This window comes from Ornithorhynchus anatinus, chromosome 15 (assembly GCF_004115215.2).
Source record: "Ornithorhynchus anatinus isolate Pmale09 chromosome 15, mOrnAna1.pri.v4, whole genome shotgun sequence".
Classification (NCBI taxonomy): Eukaryota; Metazoa; Chordata; class Mammalia; order Monotremata; family Ornithorhynchidae; genus Ornithorhynchus; species Ornithorhynchus anatinus.
The window spans coordinates 25,145,304-25,166,417 of NC_041742.1; the positions used below are offsets into that span (position 1 = coordinate 25,145,304).

The following is a 21,114-nucleotide window of genomic DNA, read 5'->3' on the forward strand; positions in this document are numbered from 1 at the left end:
CCTAGAGCGGATCCCAGGGGTCACTTCAAACAGTAGAGAAACAGGTTTTCGTCGTGGACCGAAGACTCGTCCTCTACGCTCGCTGTGGGCAGGGAACCTGTCTGCTAATTCTGTTTTACTGTACTCTCCCAAGTGCTCAGTACAGTGGTCGGCACATAGCGAGCACTCAGTAAATACCTTCAATCGATACATAAATGTCTGTCTCCCCTTCTATTCATTCATTCAATAGTATTTATTGAGCGCTTACTATGTGCAGCGCACTGTACTAAGCGCTTGGAATGTACAACTGGGCGACAGATAGAGACGATCCCCGCCCATTGACGGGCTCACAGTCTAATCAAGGGGATGTACCCCTCATTACATCACCTTCTAGACTGTAAGCTCGTAGTGGGCAGGGAATGCGTCTCCCAACTCTGTTGTACTGCACTTTCCCAAGCGCTGAGTACAGCGCTCTGCCCACCGTAAGTGCTCAACAAATATCACTGATGGATTTATTCAAGTCGGCCTCCCCCTCTAGACTGTCAGCTGGTTACAGGCAGGGAACTCGCCTGCTCATTCTGTTGTAATAATAATAATAGTGTTGGTATTTGTTAAGCGCTTCCTATGTGCCGAGCACTGTTCTAAGCGCTGGGGTAGCCACAGGGGCATCAGGACGTCCCACGTGGGGCTCACGGTCTTCATCCCCGTTTTACAGATGAGGTCACTGAGGCCCAGAGAAGTGAAGTGACTTGCCCACAGTCACCCAGCTGACAAGTGGCAGAGCCGGGATTCGAACTCATGACCTCTGACTCCAAAGCCCGCGCTCTTTCCACTGAGCCCCGCTGCTTCTCTCCCCAGCCCTTAGTACAGCGTTCGGCACATAGCAGACGCTCAGTAAATACCACTGACTTGACAGAGGGATGGACCAAAGCACGGGCCCAGACACCCAAACACCCAAACTCACATATACACGCTCCAACTATGAATTGGAACGTCTAATGGCAGGGATCGATTCTCTTTAATCCCATTAGGTGGAGCTGTCAGATAACGGTCAATAAATCGAAGAAAGACACCAGAGTGGATCTCCCCGGCGAATATTCACGTCCGAGCCTCCCCCATCTTCTCCGATTATTGTCAACAGTTGTCTTCTACTTCAGAAAAGTCCCCCCGAGAACAAAATCTTCTTCCTGTCCAATTACGTCTGTGGTGTCTGCACATAATCGGATTTCCCCGATCTCACTTGAAAAGTGAAACTGAGCCGCCCGCAAAGACGTCTCGAAGAGGCAGGATGCTTAAATAAAAGAGCAAACGCGTAGAGACGCGTAAGACGGTCAGCAGTGGCATCAGAGGGTCGGGCCGACAGTCAAATGAGCCCAGGGCAGGCACCAAGGGTCAGGATGTTGGGGTCACGGTTAAGGGGAGGGACAGAGGGAGAGAAAACCTCCGCATCTACTATTCACTCATTCATCCGGTTGTATTTATTGAGCGCTCACTGCGTGCCGAGCACCGTATTTAGTGCCTGGGAGACTACGATGTAACAATAAACAGATGCATTTCCTGCCCACGATGAGCTTCCAGTCTCGAGCCTGGTCTAATCCACAGTCTAATGATAACTGTGGTGTTTGTTAAGCGCTTCCCGTGTGCCAGAGAAGTGAAGTGACTAGCCCAAGGTCACCCAGTAGAAGGAGCCGAGACGAGAGCCCAGGTCCTTCTGACTCTCAGGCCCGGGCTCTAGCCCCTAGGCCACGCTGATTCTCAGTCCTGGCTACACCGTGACAAGCAGCAATGTCCTTGATTGAGTTGTCAGGCTCGTTGTGGTTTTTTTTCCTTTGGTTTTGTTTTGCTCTACGGCATCCGTTAAGCACTGACTATGCGTCAAACCCTGTTCTAAGCACCGGGCTAGATCCGAGTTGAATTTGGTCGGGCACAGTCCCCATCTTGCACTGGGCTCACGGGCTAAGTAGGAGGGAGAACGGGCATTCCCATTTTCCAGTTGAGGAAACTGAGGCACAGGGCAGTTAAGCGGCTCGCCCAAGGTCACACGGCAAGCATTTGGGAGAGCCGGAATTAGAACCCAGGTCCTTCCGACTCCCAAGCCCTTGCTCTCTCCCCCGGGCCACGCTACGTGCCTCGTTCGCCTCACCCGGTGCCGTTTTCCCTTCTGCTTCCTCTCACTTGAAGCCTGTACTCCAAAAAAGCGCTCGTCCTTCTTCGGTCCCCCTGCACTGCACCACGCCGGCCTGCCCGTCTTAGCCACCGCTCGCTTTTCAGCCGAGGCGCCGTGTCATCTGAGCCTCCGTTTCACTGCGTCCTTAAAACGTTTCCTCTCTCCTGGTTTGCCGTTGCCCGGCTGTTCGAAAGCCCCGATGTCATCTGTTCTCCTCCAGTATCGCAGCTGGCAAAGCCTCGGGGAAGGGAACCTACCTTCGGTGCTAGTAACCGACTTTCAAATAATCATCCTGGCATTTCTTAAGCGCTTCCTCTGTGCCGGGCACCGTTCTGAGGGCTGGGGTGAATCGGATTGGGCGCGGTCCCAAGGGGCTCACAGACTCAATCCCCGTTTTACAGATGAGGTCACCGGGGCCCACAGAAGTGAAGTGACTTGCCCAAGGTCACACAGCAGGCAAGCGGCGGAGCCGGGACGAGAACCCAGGTCCTTCTGACTGGCAGGCCACGCTGCTTCCTAATGGCAGGGGCAAGAGATTGCCGTTTTGGTATCCAAGCAGCAAGGGGTTCAGTTTCGCTTCTTAGGACCCACGTAAAAGAGGATTTTTTCCAGGTAGAGAGGAGAATAACTCCTGAATGACAACTTGGGAGAAAGAGAGATAAATTACCAACCGCTTCCTGTGCCTCCCTTATTATTTTAGTGAATGAACTCCACCGGGCTGGCTGTTCTAATCTGCTAGGAGATGTGAGCCCCGGCGATGTGAGAAATATGATGTAATGATAATCACAATAATGGTATTCGTTAAGCACTTACTTGTTCTAAGCGCTTGTGATGTGTCGTGACACGATGCCTATGTAGACCTTAAATCTTCGAATCTTCCAACGGGGACTACGGTAAGGTAGGCAACTCGAATCAACACATACATGGATTGGGTCCAACCGGATTAGCTTGTATCTACCCCAGCGCTTAGGACGGGGCCTGGCACGTAGCAGGTGCTCAAAATATACCGTCAAAATATGACGTCAGGACGGAAACCGAGCGAGGAGCAGCGTGGACCAGTGGGCAGAGAATGTGCCTGTTATTCTGTTCCATTGTCTTTTCCCAAGCGCTTAAGTAGAGTGCTCAGCGCACAGTAAGCGCTCAATAAATCGTTGATTGATTGACAGAACACGGGCCCGGGAGTCCGAAGGGCCTGGGTTCTAATCCCAGGTCTGCCACTCGTCCCCCGGGCAAGTCGCTTCACTCCTCTGGGCCTCAGTTACCTCACCTGTAAACGTGGGAATTGAGCCTGCGAGCCCCGTGGGGGACAGGGCCTTTGTCCAACCTGATTATCTTGTATCTACCCCAGCGCTTAGAACAGTCCTTGACAGGTAGCAGGCGCTTAACAAACACCATGAAAAAGTCACTCCAATGACTCTCGGCAAGTCACCGACGGAATATCACGGCTTCATTTCTCTGGGCCTCCGATCCCTCGTCTGTAAAATGGGGATTAAGACTGTGACCGTCGTGGGGGACGAGGGACTGTGTCCGACCTGATTATCTTGCATCTACCGCAGCGCTTAGTACCGGGCCTGGCACAGAGTAAGCGCTTAACAAATACTGGTTAAAGAAAAATGTTTGGCCTTTCTGGGCTGAAACTAACTCAGGATTAGAACAGCCTCAGGGTCCCGGTGGCCAACCTGCCCACCTGAGAACATTTTTCTTTTAAATCTTTCAGGCATCAATCATATCTATTGAACGCTTACCGTGCGCAGAGTCCTCTCCGGCTCGGCCCGCCTGTCTGCTGGGTGACCTTGGGCAAGTCCCTTCACTTCTCTGGGCCTCGGGTACCTCATCTGTAAAATGGGGATAAGAACGTGAGCCCCCGTGTGGGACAGGGACTGTGTCCAACCTGATTAACCTGCGTCGACCCCAGAGTTTAGAACAGCGCTTGGCACACAGTCCGCGCTTAACGAGTACCATAATTACTACTACTAGCGCTCGGGAGGGTACAGTAAGGTAGACGTGGCCCCAGGGAGTCGGAGAAGGACCAAGACAGGCCGTTGCAAAGCCAACGAGCCCTAGACAGACATTTAGAGGCCGGTTTCGGCAGGGAACACCCACCTGATGGTTACTGAGACGCTGAGCTGAAAGTTCGGCGGAAACAAAAATGACTCCATTTCTGGTCCTGACAGTCAGGAGCGAAGATGGGTTGGAGACGCGATCGGTTGGGCTTCTAAAGCATTTAATCTGTTGAGGTGTGGAATTCGTGTCAGCAATGGTCTAATAACTTTCTCTCCTCCATTCAGGATGACAGGAAGCCTCTGAAATCATAACCAGAATTTAATTATCAGCTGACTTGTGGGTGATTCTGCCTCTGGCCGTCTCTAGGAGAAGAAGCAGAGCGGGGGCAGTGGTTAGAGCATGGGCCCGGGAGCCAGAAGGTCACGGGTCCTAATCCCGGCTCTGCCACCCGGCTGCTGCGTGACCTTGGGCAAGTCACGTCGCTTCTCTGGGCCTCAGTTCCCTCATCTGGTCAAATGGGGATTAAGACCACGAGCCCTGTGTGGGACAGGGACGGCGTCCAACCCGTTCAACTTGTCTCTGCCCCAGTGCTCAGTGCCTGGCCCAAAGTAAGTGTTTAGCAAATACCGTAAAAATAAAAAAAAGGAGGGTGCGAGAGAGGGTCGGAAAGAACCGATTCGGGAGCTTTCCGAATCTAATCGGAAGCTTCGAGTCCTCATCCCCATTAGAAAAGATCCGGGAAGGGCGAACGAGGGAGTCTGGATGGGATGGCATGAGCCCGAGCCTGGGAGTCCTGGGTTCTAATCCCAACTGCGCCACGTGTCTGCTGCGTGACCTTGGGTAGGTAAGTCATTTCACATCCTCCGTGCTCTCGTCTGGAAAACGGGGATTAAGACTGTGAGCCCCATGCGGGACAGGGACTGTCCCCGACCCGATTTTTTTGTATCCATCCCAGTTTAGAACAGTGCCAGGTCCATAGTAACGGCTTAAAAAATACCACAATTACTATTACTATCATTATTATTTTAACAGTGACCTTGCCTCCTCGACTTGAGGTTTCCCGGGAATAGTCTTCTCACGATCTGGGGCTTTCCGAATGCGCGCCTCGTAGCCCTACCGCACGTCTCCAGGCCATTCTGCAATCTCATCTCTTCCAGGAGGTCTTCCCTGATTAATTTCTAACCCGGCTACTCTTAACAAATACCATTCAGACCAATGACGGGTGAGAGAGAGCTGCGTCTTCCGGCGGTCGACCTCGTCCCTTCCCTTCGGCCCTGCGGCCGGGCATTTCTCTCCGGGTCCCGCCGAGGGTGGGGTCGGGGTGTCACCCCGGGGTGAGAGGCCGACGGCGCCAACGATGTCCAGGTCCCTGGTGGAGCCCGAGCCGTGAGGATGGAGCCTGTGGGGAGGAGGGGAGGGTCTAGGCGTGGCCCTGAGTTAGCGTCCTCCTCCTCCACCCTGATAAACAGCGGGTCTTAGCGGAAAGAGCCCGGGCCTGGGAGTCGGAGGTCGTGGGTTCTAATCCCGGCTCCGCCACTGGTCAGCTGGGTGATTCTGGGCGAGTCACTTAATAGTAATGCTGGTATTCGTTAAGCGCTTACTATGTGCAGAGCACCGTTCTAAGCGCTGGGGGAGGTACAGGGGGATCAGGTCGTCCCACGTGAGGCTCACAGTTAATCCCCATTTTCCAGCTGCGGGAACCGAGGCACAGGGAAGTGAAGTGACTCGCCCAGAGTCACACAGGTGCCACACATTCGAACCCATGAACTCTGACTCCCAAGCCTGGGCTTTTCCCACGGAGCCACGCGGCTTCTCTGGGGCCTCAGTGACCTCATCTGTAAAATGGGGATGAAGACTGTGAGCCCCACGCGGGCCAACCTGATGACCTTGTATCTACCCCAGCCCTTGGAGTATCTAGTAAGAAGCCCTTTACAAATACCGTCATCATCCTTCTCCTCTTCCTCCTCATCCTCCTGCTGCTCTTCTTTCTCCCCCTGCTTTCCCTCCGCCGGCCCCACAAGTCCGGAAGCCCCGGGTCCCACCCCGCCTGAACCGGGGGCGCCCCCCACCCCACCCCCGTGCCTCGGTTTCCCCCTCCCCGCCCGGCCCGTTCCTCCTCCCCCAGGGAGCACTCCGGCCCAGGGGGACGGCAGGAAAGGCTGACACGCAGAGCCGGAGGAGCGCTGAGAGACACGGAGAGGGATGCGGCGTCGCCTGCCCGCAGCCTCAACCCCCCTGCCTGGCACCGCTGGAGCACGCCTGCATGCATGCACCCGGGCATGCACGCACCCACCCGGGCATGCAGGCACTCACCCGGGCATGCAGGCACACAGGCATGCACGCACACACACGCGTGTCCCGGCCACTCTGGTGCCTCGGTCCAAGTTTGGCGGGACTTGGGAGTGGGAGGACCTGGGTTCCAATCCCGGCTCCGCTCCCCGCCTGGCACGTCGTGAGCGCCATCCGTGGGGTGAGTCCGAGGCTCCCCCTGGCCCTGCCTCCCTCCTCCTCCCCCTCCTCCCCGGTCCCTCCCCCCTCCCGCCCCCCTCGCACAGACACCCACAGACACACACACACACACACACACACGAGCGGAGACGGCGCCAGGACCAGCCGGGCCCGGCGGGGACGGCTCCGCTCGCCCTCCCGGCCCCCGGGCTCGCCCCCCGCATCTCGGACGGCGCCGGGACCGGCCGGGCCCGGGAGCCCCGTTAGCCCGGGGGCTCCCCGGGGGGGGGGGGCGGGGGAGGGGCCGGAGAGGGGGCCATGCAGTCCCTGATCTCTCCGGTGACCAAGGCCATCCTGGTGGCCCTCTTCATCTTCGCCATCCTGCTCATCCTCTACGTGATCCTCTGGTACATCTGCCGGGACGTCGACTGCGACCACGGCATCTGAAGACCCCCCCCCCCGTCCTTCCCACCGGCCGGCAGAGACCATGAGGGAGCCGGAGACCTCGGGGGAGGCCGCCGGAGACCGCCGGGGGCGGGGAGACGCGGGGAGACCCGGAGACGGGGGAGGGAGGGGAGAGACGGGGAGAGGCGGAGAGAGACAGTGAGAGACGGGGAGAGACGGTGGGAGACGGGGAGAGAGAGGGAGAGACAGAGACGGTGAAAGGCGGGGGGAGACAGAGACGGTGAAAGACAGGGAGAGACAGAAAGAGACAGTAGAAGACAGGGAGAGACAGTGGGAGACGGGGAGAGACAGTGGGAGACAGGGAGAGACAGAGACAGTGAAAGACAGGAACGCTGGAAGACAGGGAGAGACGGTGAAAGACAGGGAGAGGCAGAAAGAGACAAGAGACGACAGAAAGAGCCAGGGAGAGGCAGAAAGAGGCAGTAGAAGACAGAAAGAGCCAGGGAGAGGCAGAAAGAGACAGTGGAAGACAGAAAGAGACAGAAAAAGACAGTGGAAGGCAGGAGACAGGGAGAGACAGTGAAAGGCAGGGAGAGATAGAAAGAGACAGGGAGAGGCAGAGACAGCGGAAGACAAGGGGAGACAGAAAGAGACACCGGGAGACGGGAAGAGACAGAAAGAGACAGTGAAAGAAAGGGAGAGACAGTGAGAGACACTGGAAGACGGGGAGAGACAGGAGAAGACAGAAAGAGACAGGGAGAGGCAGAAAGAGACAGTAGAAGAAAGAGACAGGGAGAGGCAGAGACAGTGGAAGACAGGGGGAGACAGAAAGAGACAGGGAGAGACTAAAGAGCGAGTGAAAGACAGGAGACCGGGGGTGGGGGGGAGGGGACAGAAGGAGACAGGGAGAGACACAAGTTGACAGGGAGAGACTGGAGACGGAAAGAGACAGTGAAAGATCATCAGAGACAGAAGAAGATGGTGAGAGACAAACGGTGAAAGGCAGAGACAGGCATGAGAGACAGAGAGTCTGTGAGACACACCTAGATGAGCTACAAACCGAGAGACAGTCTCACAGAGAGCCAGCCGGCGGGCCCAGAGACAGTGAGAGACATAGCAATAAGGTTGGGGGTGGGGAGGGGGCGGATTACAGGGTCCGCTCAGCGCCCACCCGCCCACCCTTCGTCCTGTCCCCGGCCTGGCAAGGCCCGTTGGCGGCCCCAGCGCCCGGCCTCGACCTTCAGCCTTGGAGTGACCCAGGTGAGTGGCCTCTAACTGCCGAGCAGATGGGAGATTGGGGAGGGGGGGTGCAGAGGGAAAGGGGGGAGACACGACGGGGGCTCCCCAGGAGGCTAAACAAGCTGCCCCCCAGGCCGGCCCCGTCGAGGGCGGGGATGGAGGCCGCCTCCAACCGGGGTCAGGGGACCAGAGAGCCGGCTGGGCGGTGGGGACCCCCCTCCCAACCCCTATTCCCCAGAATAGATATGCTTGAAGCAAACCGAAGTGTGCGCAGGGAAGGCGTCTCTTATATTGTTCCACTGTCCCCTCCCAAGCGCTTAATACAGGGCCCCGCACACAGTAAGCACTCGGTAAAACGACTCTGTTGAACTGAGGGCAGGGAAAGCGTCTCTTATATTGGTCCGTCGTCCCCTCCCAAGCGCTCGGTAGAGTGCCCTGCACGGAGTAAGCGCTCAATAAATACGACTATATTGAACTGTGGGCAGGGAAGGCATCCTTTATATTGTTCCATCGTCCTCTCCCAAGCGTTTAATACAGTTCTGTGCACACGGTAAGTGCTCAATAAATACCACTGAATGAACAGAGAATGAGAGGCTCGCCAGGTCAACCCACGCTGGCGAGCAAGAGGAGGCTGCACTGTGCTCTGCCCATAGCAAGCGCTCGATAAATATCCATGATTGATTGATTAAACAGACCCACAAAGGCACTCTCTAGACTGTCAGCTTGTCCTCTAGCCCGTCGGCTTGTTGTCAGCAGGGAACGTGTCTACCAACTCGGTTGGATCGTCCTTTCCCGAGCGCTTAGCGCAGTGCTTTGCACACTTGGTCGGGAGAGGGAGTCCGAGGAGGGGACAGACACAGGGAGGGACAGGTAGCAAGATGTCCTCCCGCCCAAACCTTGCTGGCGCTGTGGCAGAGCAGAATCCAGCGGGGTCAATTTTCCCCTGTGATCCTTCCTTAGAAACAGATCTTTAAATGATTTATTAATAGTGATGGTGTTGGTTAAGCGGTTACTATGTGTCAGGCACTGTTCTGAGCGCCGGGGTACATGCAAGCTCATCAGGTTGCACCCCGTCCCAGTCCCACATGAGGCTCACAGTCTTAATCCCCATTTTACCGACGAGGGAACTGAGGCGAGGGGAAATGGAGTGGCTTGGCCGAGGTCACAGAGCGGCCGAGTGGACCGCTCCCAGGCCGGGGCTCCATCCGCTAGGCCATGCCGCTCATTCACCGATATGGATGTGCGTCTCCCCGTCTAGACCGTCAACTCGCTATGGACAGAGAACTCGGTTCTATTATACTCTCCAGAGTGCTCAGTACGGTGCTCTGCGCTCAGTAGGCATTCGTTCAACACCGCTGACTGACCGAAAGAGGCAAGCGTTTGATCTGGTGAGCAGATATTAATAATAATGAGTGTGGTAATTGTTAAGTGCCTACTGTGTGCCAGGCACTGTAGTGAGCGCTAGGGTGGATACGGGGCAAATCGGGTCAGACACAGTCCCTGTCCCACGTGGGGCTCAGTGTTTCGATCCCCATTTTACAGATGAGGGAACTGAGGCCCGGAGAAGTGAAGCGACTTGCCCGAGATCTCCCCTTCTCCCTTCGCCGCCCCAGACGGGCCTCGGACAAAAGCCCGACTAAAGGCGAAGAGTCGTCTGAGGGAACAAGATCCTTTCGAAAATCAGCAAAGACGGAGATTTACTCCGTCGAGGGCGTTTACGAAGTGCTCACTACGGGCTGGGCACCGTAGTGAGCGCTCGGGAGACTACTTGTCAGCTGTGTGACTGTGGGCAAGTCACTTAACTTCTCTGTGCCTCAGTTCCCTCCTCTGTAAAATGGGGATTAAAAAACTGTGAGCCCCACGTGGGACAACCTGATCACCCTGTATCTCCCCCAGCGCTTAGAACAGTGCTCTGCACATAGTAAGCGCTTTATAGATACCAACATTATGATTACGATACAATGGAATTAGCAGACACATTCCCCGTCCATAACGAGCTCACCGCCTAGGGATGTTAAGTGACTAATTTCTCGGTCCTCGGCTAAAAATATTAAAAAAAAAAAGGCATCCCAGAATTCAGGCGCAGAGCGTGTTGCGCTCCCCCAAGCGCTCAGTTCAGTGGTCTGAGACCAGTAAGCATTCAGTAAATACCGCCGATTGATTGACTACATAACTATAAATTATACAGTACAAACGATTTACTTATATTAACGTCTGTCTCCCCGTCCGGATCGGAAGCTCGTTGCGGGCAGGGAAAGTGTCCACCGAATCTGTCGGATGGGACTCTCCCGAGCGTTCAGTGCAGTGGTCTGCGCACGGTAAGCACTCGATAACTACGATTGATTACTTTGTGCCGGGCACTGTGCTAAACGCCGGGGTGGATAGAAGGTAATCGGGTTGGACACCGTCCCGTTTCGACCCCATTTTACAGACCGGAACCGAGGCCCAGAGGTGTGAAGCCCAAGGTCACGCAGCAGACGCGTGGCGGAGCCGGGATTCGAACCCAGGTCCTCCCGGCTCCCGGGTTCTAGCCACCAGGCCACGCTGCTTCGCCCGGATTCATTCCTAGAAGGTCGTTGGAATTCCACGCCAGTGCAACCGTGGGTTGTGTTCCGGCTTAAGACGCATCCTGGTCTCCGGGGGATCGGTAGCTGGAGGTTATTAGAGACCAGGCTGTCTGCAAAGGACATCAGTGTTGACTTGCCTTCAAATGAGCAGTGCAGTTGTTTATGCAACACGGGTACAGGGTAACATCTGATCTTAAAACAGCTCATTATAACCGAAAGGTCACAGCCATGGTTAGGGCAAAATTCTGAGGAACCACGGGGCTCTCGGGTCTCGTTTTCGGGTGCAGTTAGCGCAGACGTAGCAATACGAGAGCCTCTCGCCAAAACCGTCAAGCCGCTCGGAGGTTATTCCCCCAAGAGGAGTCTTAGGGCCCCACCTTTACATTTCCACTGCATGCCAAATCTCATGATTCTTACTTCCGAAAAACAGCAGCCTATTTTACCGAGTTCAAACGGGGGAAAGGAAGCGTGAAGGCAACGAGACGGTCCGCTATTCGGACGAAAACATTTGAATAAAAATCGATATTTCGGCCAGTCTCCGTAGCGCTAGATAGAAAGGGGGAAGGTAGATTTAACATCCGACGCTTCAGTCGCAAACAACTGCACGACAGATCTGTCGGTCTTATTCCCCTGTCATCCGATATTAACCATTCTTCTTCATTATTTTTTTTCTGGGCTTGTTCTAATCTGTAGAAGTCAGTTTTATTTCCCAGAATAAAGTTTCTAAGTGGCTCACAAAAATCTCTTAGAGAACACATCTTCCGATGACAGTTTTCTTTCCAACCGGGCAACACTGGACTATATAAAAGTCTAGGAAAAGTCCAGTCCAGCTAGGAAAAAAAAATACAGCTTCTTATTGACGTCCTGCATTTTAAAATATTGGTTTGTTATGGTATTTGTTATGCGCTTACTATGTGCCAGGCACTGTACTAAGCGCTGGGGTAGATACAAGAGAGTCAGGTTGGACACGGTCCATGTCCATACATGGGGCTCCCGGCCTTAACCCCCATTTTACAGACGAGGTAATTGAGGCCCGGAGAAGTTGAGGTGGCCTGTCCAAGTTCACACGGCAGACGCGTGGCGGAGCTGGGATTCCAGGTCCTCTGTTTCCCAAGCCCGGGATCTGCCCATTAGGCCACTCTGCTTCTCTGGTTCCTCGACAAGTCATTAGCTTCGATTTTTGTCTGTGTTGCACTCAACTGTGGCGGTAGCCAAATGAGCTGTTTTGATGATTTCACTGAGTGACAGCTCTTAAAGTAATTATAACTTCTGCCCATTCAGGCCAACCCAAAACCTGCATAAGTCTTAATGGTTAGGAATTCAAATTTGCAATCACGTATGTGATTCACAGCTAATCATTTCCCTCCCTTCCATACATTAGTCCACAGTCGGATCGAGGGTGATTATGCTTCTGTAGTTTGCAAAGTTCCCTCCTTTCCCTCCTCATTCTTAATTTTAAAAAGAGTAACAACTTCGAATGTGTTGGAATCAGTGGGAAGGATCGTGGCCTACCTACCTACCGCTAAGCCTCTTTCTCCTCCCTTTCCTGCTTGAGGTGCAGCGTGGCCTCGTGGCAGGGGCACAGACCTGGGAGTCAGAGGACCCGGGTTCTAATCTCATCTCCGCCACTTGCCTGCTGTGTGACCTGGGGCAAGTCACTTCACCTCTCTGTGCCTCGTTTCCCTCATCTGCAAAGTGGGGATTCGATAACCGTTCTTCCTCCTCCTCAGGGTGTTGCCGCTCACGTGAGACGGGGATTACGTCTGCGTTGTGCTTAGCACTTAGTACATGCTTACCCAATACCACAATTATTATCATTCCTTATCCCGTCCTCTTCCTTCTCATCTTTCTCTTGCCCCTCCTCTTCCTGCTGTCTCTTTCTCCTCCTCCTTTCCTTCCTTCCTTCTCCCACTACACATGCAATGCACATTTCAACTTGACTGCACTGCAGGTGTCTCGCTGTGGAATTTGAGAATGTTGAAAGACAACTTAGTGTGGAGGATTATGAGCTGTTCTCTCTCTCTCTTTCTCTCTATCTCACACACGCTCGCACCCACAAACACGTACACTCTGTTCTCCCCAAAACTAGGGCTCCGACCTTGAACATCTGTCCTTGGAAAACCTGAATTTGGTAGGCAGTTATGCAAAGGTAAAAGACAGACCAGTGCTGGTAAAAGAATTGCAAACAAAAATCTCTTCGGCATATAAGATGGAGGAAATGGGTTTGTCAAGAAAGATGGAGATGGCCGATTTTTTTTTAATGACATCTGTTAAACCCTTACTCTCTATCAAGCGCTTAACGGTGCCAAAGCACAATGCAGACGTAATCCCCGTCTCACGTGAGCTTCAACAGCCTGAGGAGGAGGAAGGACGGTTATCGAATCCCCACTTTGCAGATGAGGGAAACGAGGCACAGAGAGGTGAAGTGACTTGCCCCAGGTCACACAGCAGGCAAGTGGCGGAGTTGAGATTGGAACCCGGGTCCTCTGAATCCCAGTTCTGTGCCCTTTCCACGAGGCCATGCTGCTTCTCAAGCGGGAAGCATTAGGACGGTGCTCAAGTGCTTAGTACAGTGCTTTGCGCACAGTAAGTGCTCAATAAATACGACTGAATGATATACGATTGAAGGAATACTAAGCACTGCTCTAAGGGCTGGGATAGATACAAATCGATGGGGTCGGACACAGACTCTGTCCCACGTGGGGCTCACGGTCTAAGCAGGAGGGAGAACGGGTATTGAGTCCTTATATTACAGTTGAGGAAACTGGGGGAGGAGAGAAGTTAAGTGACTTGCCCAAGGTCACACAGCAGGCAAGTGGCAGAGCTGGGATTGAATCCAGGCCCTCTGACTCTCAGGCCCGGGCTCTTTCCACTTGGCTATGCTCCTTTGGAACGTAAATGTTATTTCTTCAAGAGAATAAGTACTACAGTGGAGATATACTGAGTTTGGAGTGTGTATTTTGGGGCAGTGGGTGAGACACGACTACCGAGAGGGAAACCACAATAAGTTTGATAACATTCAGAAGGCAGGAGAGTTCAGAGAATACTGTAAACTCCTTGAGAGCTGGCGATCCTCTTCATTCACACATTCATTCATTCAATCGTACTTATTGAGCGCTTACTGTGTGCGCAGCCCTGTACCAAGCGCTTGGGAGAGGACGGTATAATAAAAAAACAGGCAATCTCCCTGCCCACAGCGAGCTTACGGTCTGGAGGGGGGATAGACGTGCCTAGAAATGAAGAAATGACAGATATGGACATAAGTGCCGTGGGGCTGGGACGGGGGAATGAGTGAATGGAGCGAGTCAGGACGACGCAGAAGGGAGTGGGAGAAGAGAAAAGAGGGGCTTAGTCAGGGAAGGCTTCTTGGAGGAGATGGGCCTTCAGTAAGGCTCTGAAGCAGGGGAGAGTCATTGTCTGTTGGATGTGAGGAGGGAGGTGGTTCTGAGCCAGAGGCGGGATGTCTCTCAACTTTCTATCAACCCTGTTATATTGAATTCTCCCTGACGTTTACTGCAGAGCTCTGCATACGGTAAGCGCTTAGTAAATGCTACTGATTGATTAACAACACATTCTGCCCTAAAAGCAGCAGAGCAACTTCCGTACCTCACGAGTAGTCACGCCTCTAAGAAGGTCAGGGTTTCCATGTATTAATTTGGATAGATTTGTCCTAACGGATTTTCAAGGTGAATACAACAGGGAGAACACATGTGGATATGGACAATGTATCGGCTTTCAGTCCCTATTTTTACCTGACGGTAAACGTCCCTCGCTTTCTTCACGTGGCCTAGTGGATGGAGCCCGGGCGTGGGATTCAGAAGGAACTAATCCCGGCTCCACCACCTGCCTGCTGGGTGACCTTGAGCAAGTCACTTCTCTTCTCTGTACCTCAGTTCCCTCCTCTGTAAAATGGGGATTAGGACTGGGAACCCCTCATGGGACAGGGACTGTGTCCGACCTGATTAGCTTGTAGCTACCCCAGAGCTGAGGACAATGCCTGGCTCATGGTAAGCGCTTTACAAATACCATTTTAAAAAAATGTTGAAAAGCAGGGTGGCCTAGTGGAAAGCACGCGGGCCTGGGAGTCAGAGAACCATTGGTTCTACTCCTAACTCTGCCACTTGTCTGCTGTGTGAACTTGGGTAAGTCGCTTCACTTCTCTTTGCCTCTGTCTTCGCAACTGTAAAATGGGGATTCAGTGCCTGTTCTCCCTCCTATTTAGACTGTGAGCCCCATGGGGGACGGGGACTGTGCCTGACCCGATTAACTTGCATCTGCTCCAGTACGTGGAACAGCGCTTGACACATTATTAGCTTTGAATAAATACCACTAAAAATGTTCTGAATATTCAATAATACCCTATAAATCATCAAGTCTTGTGTCTGCTCTTCAATATGTCTCTTGAAATATAGGCATTTACACCTATATACAGATGTAAATGATTTTCAAGAGGGATACTGAAGAGCAGAAAAAATATGATAGTATATATGTATATATAAGCATAGATATATATACACGTATACACATACACACAAAAATATATAGATACATACACAGATAGTCCCAGAAATCTTATGAAATGAACATTTGATGGGGCTCTATCAAATAACTGCAGTTACCATACACGGTAATTACGTACGTTCTTCAGGGAAAATGCAAAGATGCAGTGTCTGTTTATTGTTCTGATGTACTCCCCCAAGTGCTGTGTGCTCTGCACACAGCAAGCACTCAATAAATATGACTGAATGTATGAAGGAATTGGAGGAAATAATCAATCAATGGTATTTATTGAGCACTTACCCTATACTAAGCACTTGGGAGAGTACAATACAGCAGCCTTAGCCGACAAGTTCTCTGCCCATAACGAGTTTATGGTCTAGAGGGGGAGACCGACATTAACATTAATGCCACAATGGATTAATTGCCTCCTAAAGATCCTGCATATTAGTTCAGAACCGTGCTTGGGAGATACACAGCTATAGCCAGGATTAAATGCTAGAATTGACAATGACTTTTCTAATGACTTGTTTTTATTCTCCATAGTGATACCTATCTAAGCAAGCCTAATGGAGATTACAATGAAATGGGGGCGTTGAAGAACGGGACATTAAATTTAGACAACCTGAGAGCACAAAAACACAGTGACTAGACTTCAGCGGGAGAGAAGGAAGAGAAGCAAACGGATTGGTTTCAGAGGGCAGGACAGGCCATATTTCAAATAATAAAATATTCATAATCACTGTGGTATTTGTTAAGCGCTTACCATGTACCAGGTACTGTACTACGCACTGGGGTGTATGCAAGGTAATTGGGTTAGAATAAAATTCATTCTTTCATTTAATAGTATTTATTGAGCACTTACTATGTGCAGAGCACTGTACTAAGCGCTTGGAATGTACAAATCGGTAACAGATAGAGACAGTCCCTGCCCTTTGACGGGCTTACGGTCTAATCGGGGGAGACGGACGGACAAGAACAATAGCGATAAAGAGAATCGAGGGGATGAACATCTCATTAAAACAATAGCAAATAAATACAATCAAGGGGATGTACATCTCATTAACAAAATAAAAAGGGTAATGAAAATATATACAGTTGAGCGGACGAGTACAGTGCTGAGGGGAGGGGAAGGGAGAGGGGGAGGAGCAGAGGGAAAGAGGGGAAAAGAGGGCTTAGCTGAGGGGAGGTAAATGGGGGAGTAAAGGGGGAGTAAAATGATGTGATGAAACGGTGTAGGGGTGATGGATGACAAAATCTCTTTTCAGAAATTAAAATAAGAATAAACAAAGTCACGTGACTTCTGCAAGGCAGTCTTTTTTTTTTTAATGGTATTTGTTACGTGCTTACTATGTGCCAGATACTGTCCTAGGAACTGGGGTAGGTACAAAGTAATCAGGTTGGACATGTGGGGCTCAGAGTCTTAATCCTCATTTTATAGATGAGGTAGGTAAGTGAGGCACAGAGAAGTGAAAAGGCTTGCCCAAGGTCACACAGTGAAAAGACTTGCCCAAGGTCACAAAGTTGAGCCGGCATTTGAACCCAGGTCCTTTTGACTCCTAGGCCTGGGCTCTATCCGTTAGACCACGCTGCTTCTCTGGAGCAATCAATGAACTAAAACAGTCCTCAGGCTAAAGTCTTTGATATCAAAGAGATATCGACCAAAACCATAATCAATCGATCAATCAGTCAATGGTTTTTACTGAGCTCTTACTTGGCACAGAGCATGGTACTAAGAGCTCGGGAGAGTACAGTATAACAGACACGTTCCCTGCCCACAGTGAGCTGACAGAATGTAAAGAAAAAAAAATCTGAAATTTTAACATCCACATAATGTGGACAAAGTCTAGCGTTTCCATTTTGATTCCAAAGAACTGCATTGAGGAAACCAGCATTCTTTGGAGGAAAAAATGTTTTGAAAGGGTCAGTGTGTTCTGGAGAGTTTAGGTTTTCTCCCCAGTTGGGTGTTGGATGAAAAGAAATGGGCCTGTTTTTTCTAGGATGCTGCAGGTAAAACATTCGGGAGGAGCTTCCTGGCTCTCACATACACGTAACAACTTGACTATGGAAGGAGATCTTAACTCTTCAATTTCCTGGAATACAACTTTGTTGGATCCCATTTATAGATCTCCCTACTATACTGACATCATCTGAATGTAAATATATTTATTAAGCAGATTCGGTTCGGTCTATCAGTAATCAAGTTTGGAGTCACGCAAGGAGCTGCGATAAAGCAGAGGTCTAGAAGTTTTAAGTCGGCCTCATTTTCTCCGGTTATATTCTTTCGATCAATCCAGCAAGCAATCAGTGGTATTTATTGAGCGCTTACTGTGCGCATACAAAGTGCTTGGGAGAGGACAATATAACAGAGTGAGTAGACACAGTCCCTGCCCACGACGAGCTTAGGGTCTAGAGGATTCTATTGTCACTCTTGTAAACCCGATTACGTTGAGAAGCAGCGTGGCTCAGTGGAAAGAGCACGGGCTTTGGAGTCAGGGCTCATGAGTTCGAATCCCAGCTCTGCCACTTGTCGGCTGTGTGACTGTGGGCAAGTCACTTAACTTCTCCGTGCCTCAGTTCCCTCATCTGTAAAATGGGGATTAAGACTGTGAGCCCCACGTGGGACAACCTGATTCCCCTATGTCTACCCCAGCGCTTAGAACAGTGCTCGGCACATAGTAAGCGCTTAACAAATACCAACATTATTACGTTGTATCTACCCCAGAGACCACAGCAGTGCTTAGCACATAGTAAGTGCTTAACAAATACCAAAATTATCATGACTGTAGCTTTAGAACGTAATAATGTTCCCCCTACTTAGACTGCGAGCCCCATGTGGGACCTGATTGCGACGCGAACCACAGTGGCTGGCACAGAGTAAGCGTTTAACGAGTAGTATTATTATTATAGTTTATCTGCCTGCTTAGTCGAGGGAATTGAAACGTTTAGGTGGTGCTAAAATCCCAAAGTGGCAGTTGGAGAGAGTATAATCCGGGGAGAGGAGAAATTGTTCAGGAAAGGGCGCTTGGAGGAGTTGTGATTTCAGATGGGCTTTGAAGATGTTTCTAGTCTTTTGTTCGTATTAAGCATTTACGGTCTGTGATGGTTTTTCCCCATCCTCATTTAACAAAATTGGAGCATCTAATTCCTTTGTGTCCTGACAGAAAAAATGTCCTTCTTGTAATGAGGGAACTAGAGGAAATTCTACCTTAGGTCAAAGTACAATTTCTATCACAGTGCTAAAGGAAGGCATTTTTTTCCTCTATCACACACAGATAGTGAATTCCGACATTTGGAAGCAAACATTTTCAGTCTTTTGATTCCTGAAAAGCCTTGGTGGAAAAATACACTGTTTCACACAGATGTTCGCTGATAAGGGTGTCGCCTCCAGGCACAAATCATTTTAAATACCAATACTATTTTTCTCGCGTATATATGTTGTTTGATCTTGAGAGGCTTGTGTTGGTTTTGCTCTTTAGATGTTCTGAAGGATGTAGATAGCCCGGTCTTCCGACGGGGAAGGTGAAGAAATTCAGGGAGAAGGTGGTTGGCCAAGAGGCCCAGAATATGAGAGTCTCAACTGAACTGGGATTTATAATTCCTGATTCACAACGATGTGATGACCTTGGGGTTAACATCGATTTTACCCACAGTACACTTCAGATGTTATAATGATGACATCCCAAAGGTGCCGTGGATTATAAATCCCCCAACGGGACCATAAGCTCCTAAAGGGCAGGGATTGTGTCAGCCAACTGTACTGAATTGTAATAATAATAATAATGTTGGTATTTGTTAAGCGCTTACTAGGTGCAGAGCACTGTTCTAAGCGCTGGGGGAGATACAGGGTCATCAGGTGATCCTACGTGAGGCTCACAGTTAATCCCCATTTTACAGATGAGGTAACTGAGGCACGGAGAAGTTAAGTGACTCGCCCAAAGTCACACAGCTGACCAGTGGCAGAGCTGGGAGTCGAACCCATGACCTCTGACTCCGAAGCCCAGGCTCTTTCCACTGAGCCACGCTGCTTCCATAAGTGTGGTATTTATAAAGCGCTTACTCTGTGCCGGGCACTATACTAAACACTGGGAGGGGTGCCAGCAAATCGGGTTGGACACAGTCCCTGGCCCACATGGCACTCCCATCCTTCATCCCCATTTTACAGATGAGGTAACTGAGGCCCAGAGAAGGGAGGCGAATCGCCCGAGGTCACCCAGCAGACAAGTGGTGGCCCCGGGCTTAGAACCCAGGTCCTCCCGGCTCCCAGGCCCGGGCTCTAGCCACTAGGTAACACTGCTTCCAACTGATTGCTTAGTTGACTTGATAGAACTGAAACAGGAAACCACTACAACAACTTATGATCCCAGCATCATTCAGAGGGCTAAAGAACGGACAGAGGAAGAAATCAAGCGGTATTGCCAACGGAAATAAAAAGGAGAGGCTGACATTGATATAGCCTGAACAAATGAGGATGAAATTGGCTCCAATGAAGGTCTTAAATGAATCAGGGTAGGAGAAGGTTGAATAGATTATTGAAATAAAGTGCACAGTTTACGGAGGGTGAAAGGTACTTTTCGGTATTTGAATAGTTCAGTGTGAAGCCAAAAGGGGCAGTTAGGAAGCTAGTAATAATAATAATAACAGTAATAATTGTGATATTTGGTAAGTGCTTACTGTGGGCCTGGCAGTGTACTCAGCGCTGGGCCATCTGTTCGCTGTCCAGTGGCGGAGATTATTTATAGTGTTCTTCATTGTATTTTTGCAGCTGTGCAGTCCTGAGGAATGGAAATGAGCATTTAACTCCTCAGAAGCCTCTCCCCGCTCTCCAACCCCTACATTTTGTCCATCACCTCTACACTGACGGCTCGTTGTGGGCAGGGAACGTGTTTACCGACTCTGCTGTGTCGTACTCTCCCAAGCGCTTAGTACAGTGTTCTGAACGCGGTAAGCGCTCAGTAAATACCACTGATTAATGAACTCAGTGACAGTCCCCCTCTCGACTGTCAGTTGGTTGTGGGCAGGGAACAAATCTACCAACTCGGTTGTACGGTGCTCTTTGTGGGCAGGGAATGTTCTATCCACTCTGTTATATTCTTATATTGCCCTCTCCCAGGTGCTTAGTATAGTGTTCTGCACACGTAGCAAGCGCTCAATAGATACCACTGAACGATCTATTGCTTAGTACAGTGCTCAGATTAAATGCTCAATAAATACCATCAATCAACTGATATCGCGGTGCAAAATTTTGCCCAAAATGATGACCAGCGGACAGTTTTGTTTCCATTTCATTAACAATCATTTTTTTAAACGGTCTCTGTTAAGCGCTTACTATGTACCACTCAATATACTAAGGGTTGGGGGAGATACAAGATAATCAGGTTGGACGCAGTCCCTGTTCCACACGGGGCTCCCAGGGTTAATCCCCATTTTACAGGTGGGGGAACTGAGGCCCAGAGAAGTGAAGTGGCTGGCCCAAGGTCACACAGCAGACAAGCGGCGGAGCTGGGATCAGAACCCAGGTCCTTCTGATTCCCAGGCCCGTGTTCTAGCCGCTAGACCGGGCTGCTTCTCTTTCCGACTACTGGGGCGATCTGGACTGGTTTCTCCTATCTCTCCTCCTCCTCCTCGTACTCATCCTCATCCTCCTTAGGAATGCAATATGGTCTAATGGAAAGAGCACAGGCCCGGGAGTCAGGAGATCTTGGTTCTAATCCCAGCTCTGCCACTTGCCTGCTGGATGACCTTGAGCCAGTCACTTAACTTCTCTGTGCCTGAGCTTCCTTAGCTGTAAAATGGGGACGAACTGCC

At 51.0% G+C, this 21,114-nt stretch overlaps 2 long non-coding RNA genes across 4 annotated transcripts in view; one reads left to right on the forward strand and one right to left on the reverse strand.

Annotated features, from left to right (window-relative positions):
* Positions 1 to 3,937: 3,937 nt before the first annotated feature.
* The window catches only part of LOC114816983, a 45,667-nt gene continuing 28,490 nt past the window's right edge, over positions 3,938 to 21,114 (reverse strand). The window contains exons 2-4 of the long non-coding RNA XR_003764807.1: positions 19,981 to 20,081; positions 4,250 to 4,449; positions 3,938 to 3,981 (exon numbers count right to left, since the gene is read on the reverse strand). This is a non-coding gene — a long non-coding RNA (uncharacterized LOC114816983). The remainder of the gene's footprint in view (positions 3,982 to 4,249; positions 4,450 to 19,980; positions 20,082 to 21,114) is intronic.
* The window catches only part of LOC103171403, a 37,723-nt gene continuing 24,415 nt past the window's right edge, over positions 7,807 to 21,114 (forward strand). For 2 of the 3 annotated variants that reach the window (XR_003764805.1, XR_003764803.1), the window contains exon 1: positions 7,807 to 8,263. This is a non-coding gene — a long non-coding RNA (uncharacterized LOC103171403). Of the gene's footprint in view, positions 8,264 to 20,074; positions 20,251 to 21,114 lie in introns of those variants that run through there. The other variant, XR_005660880.1, reaches the window with a different exon arrangement.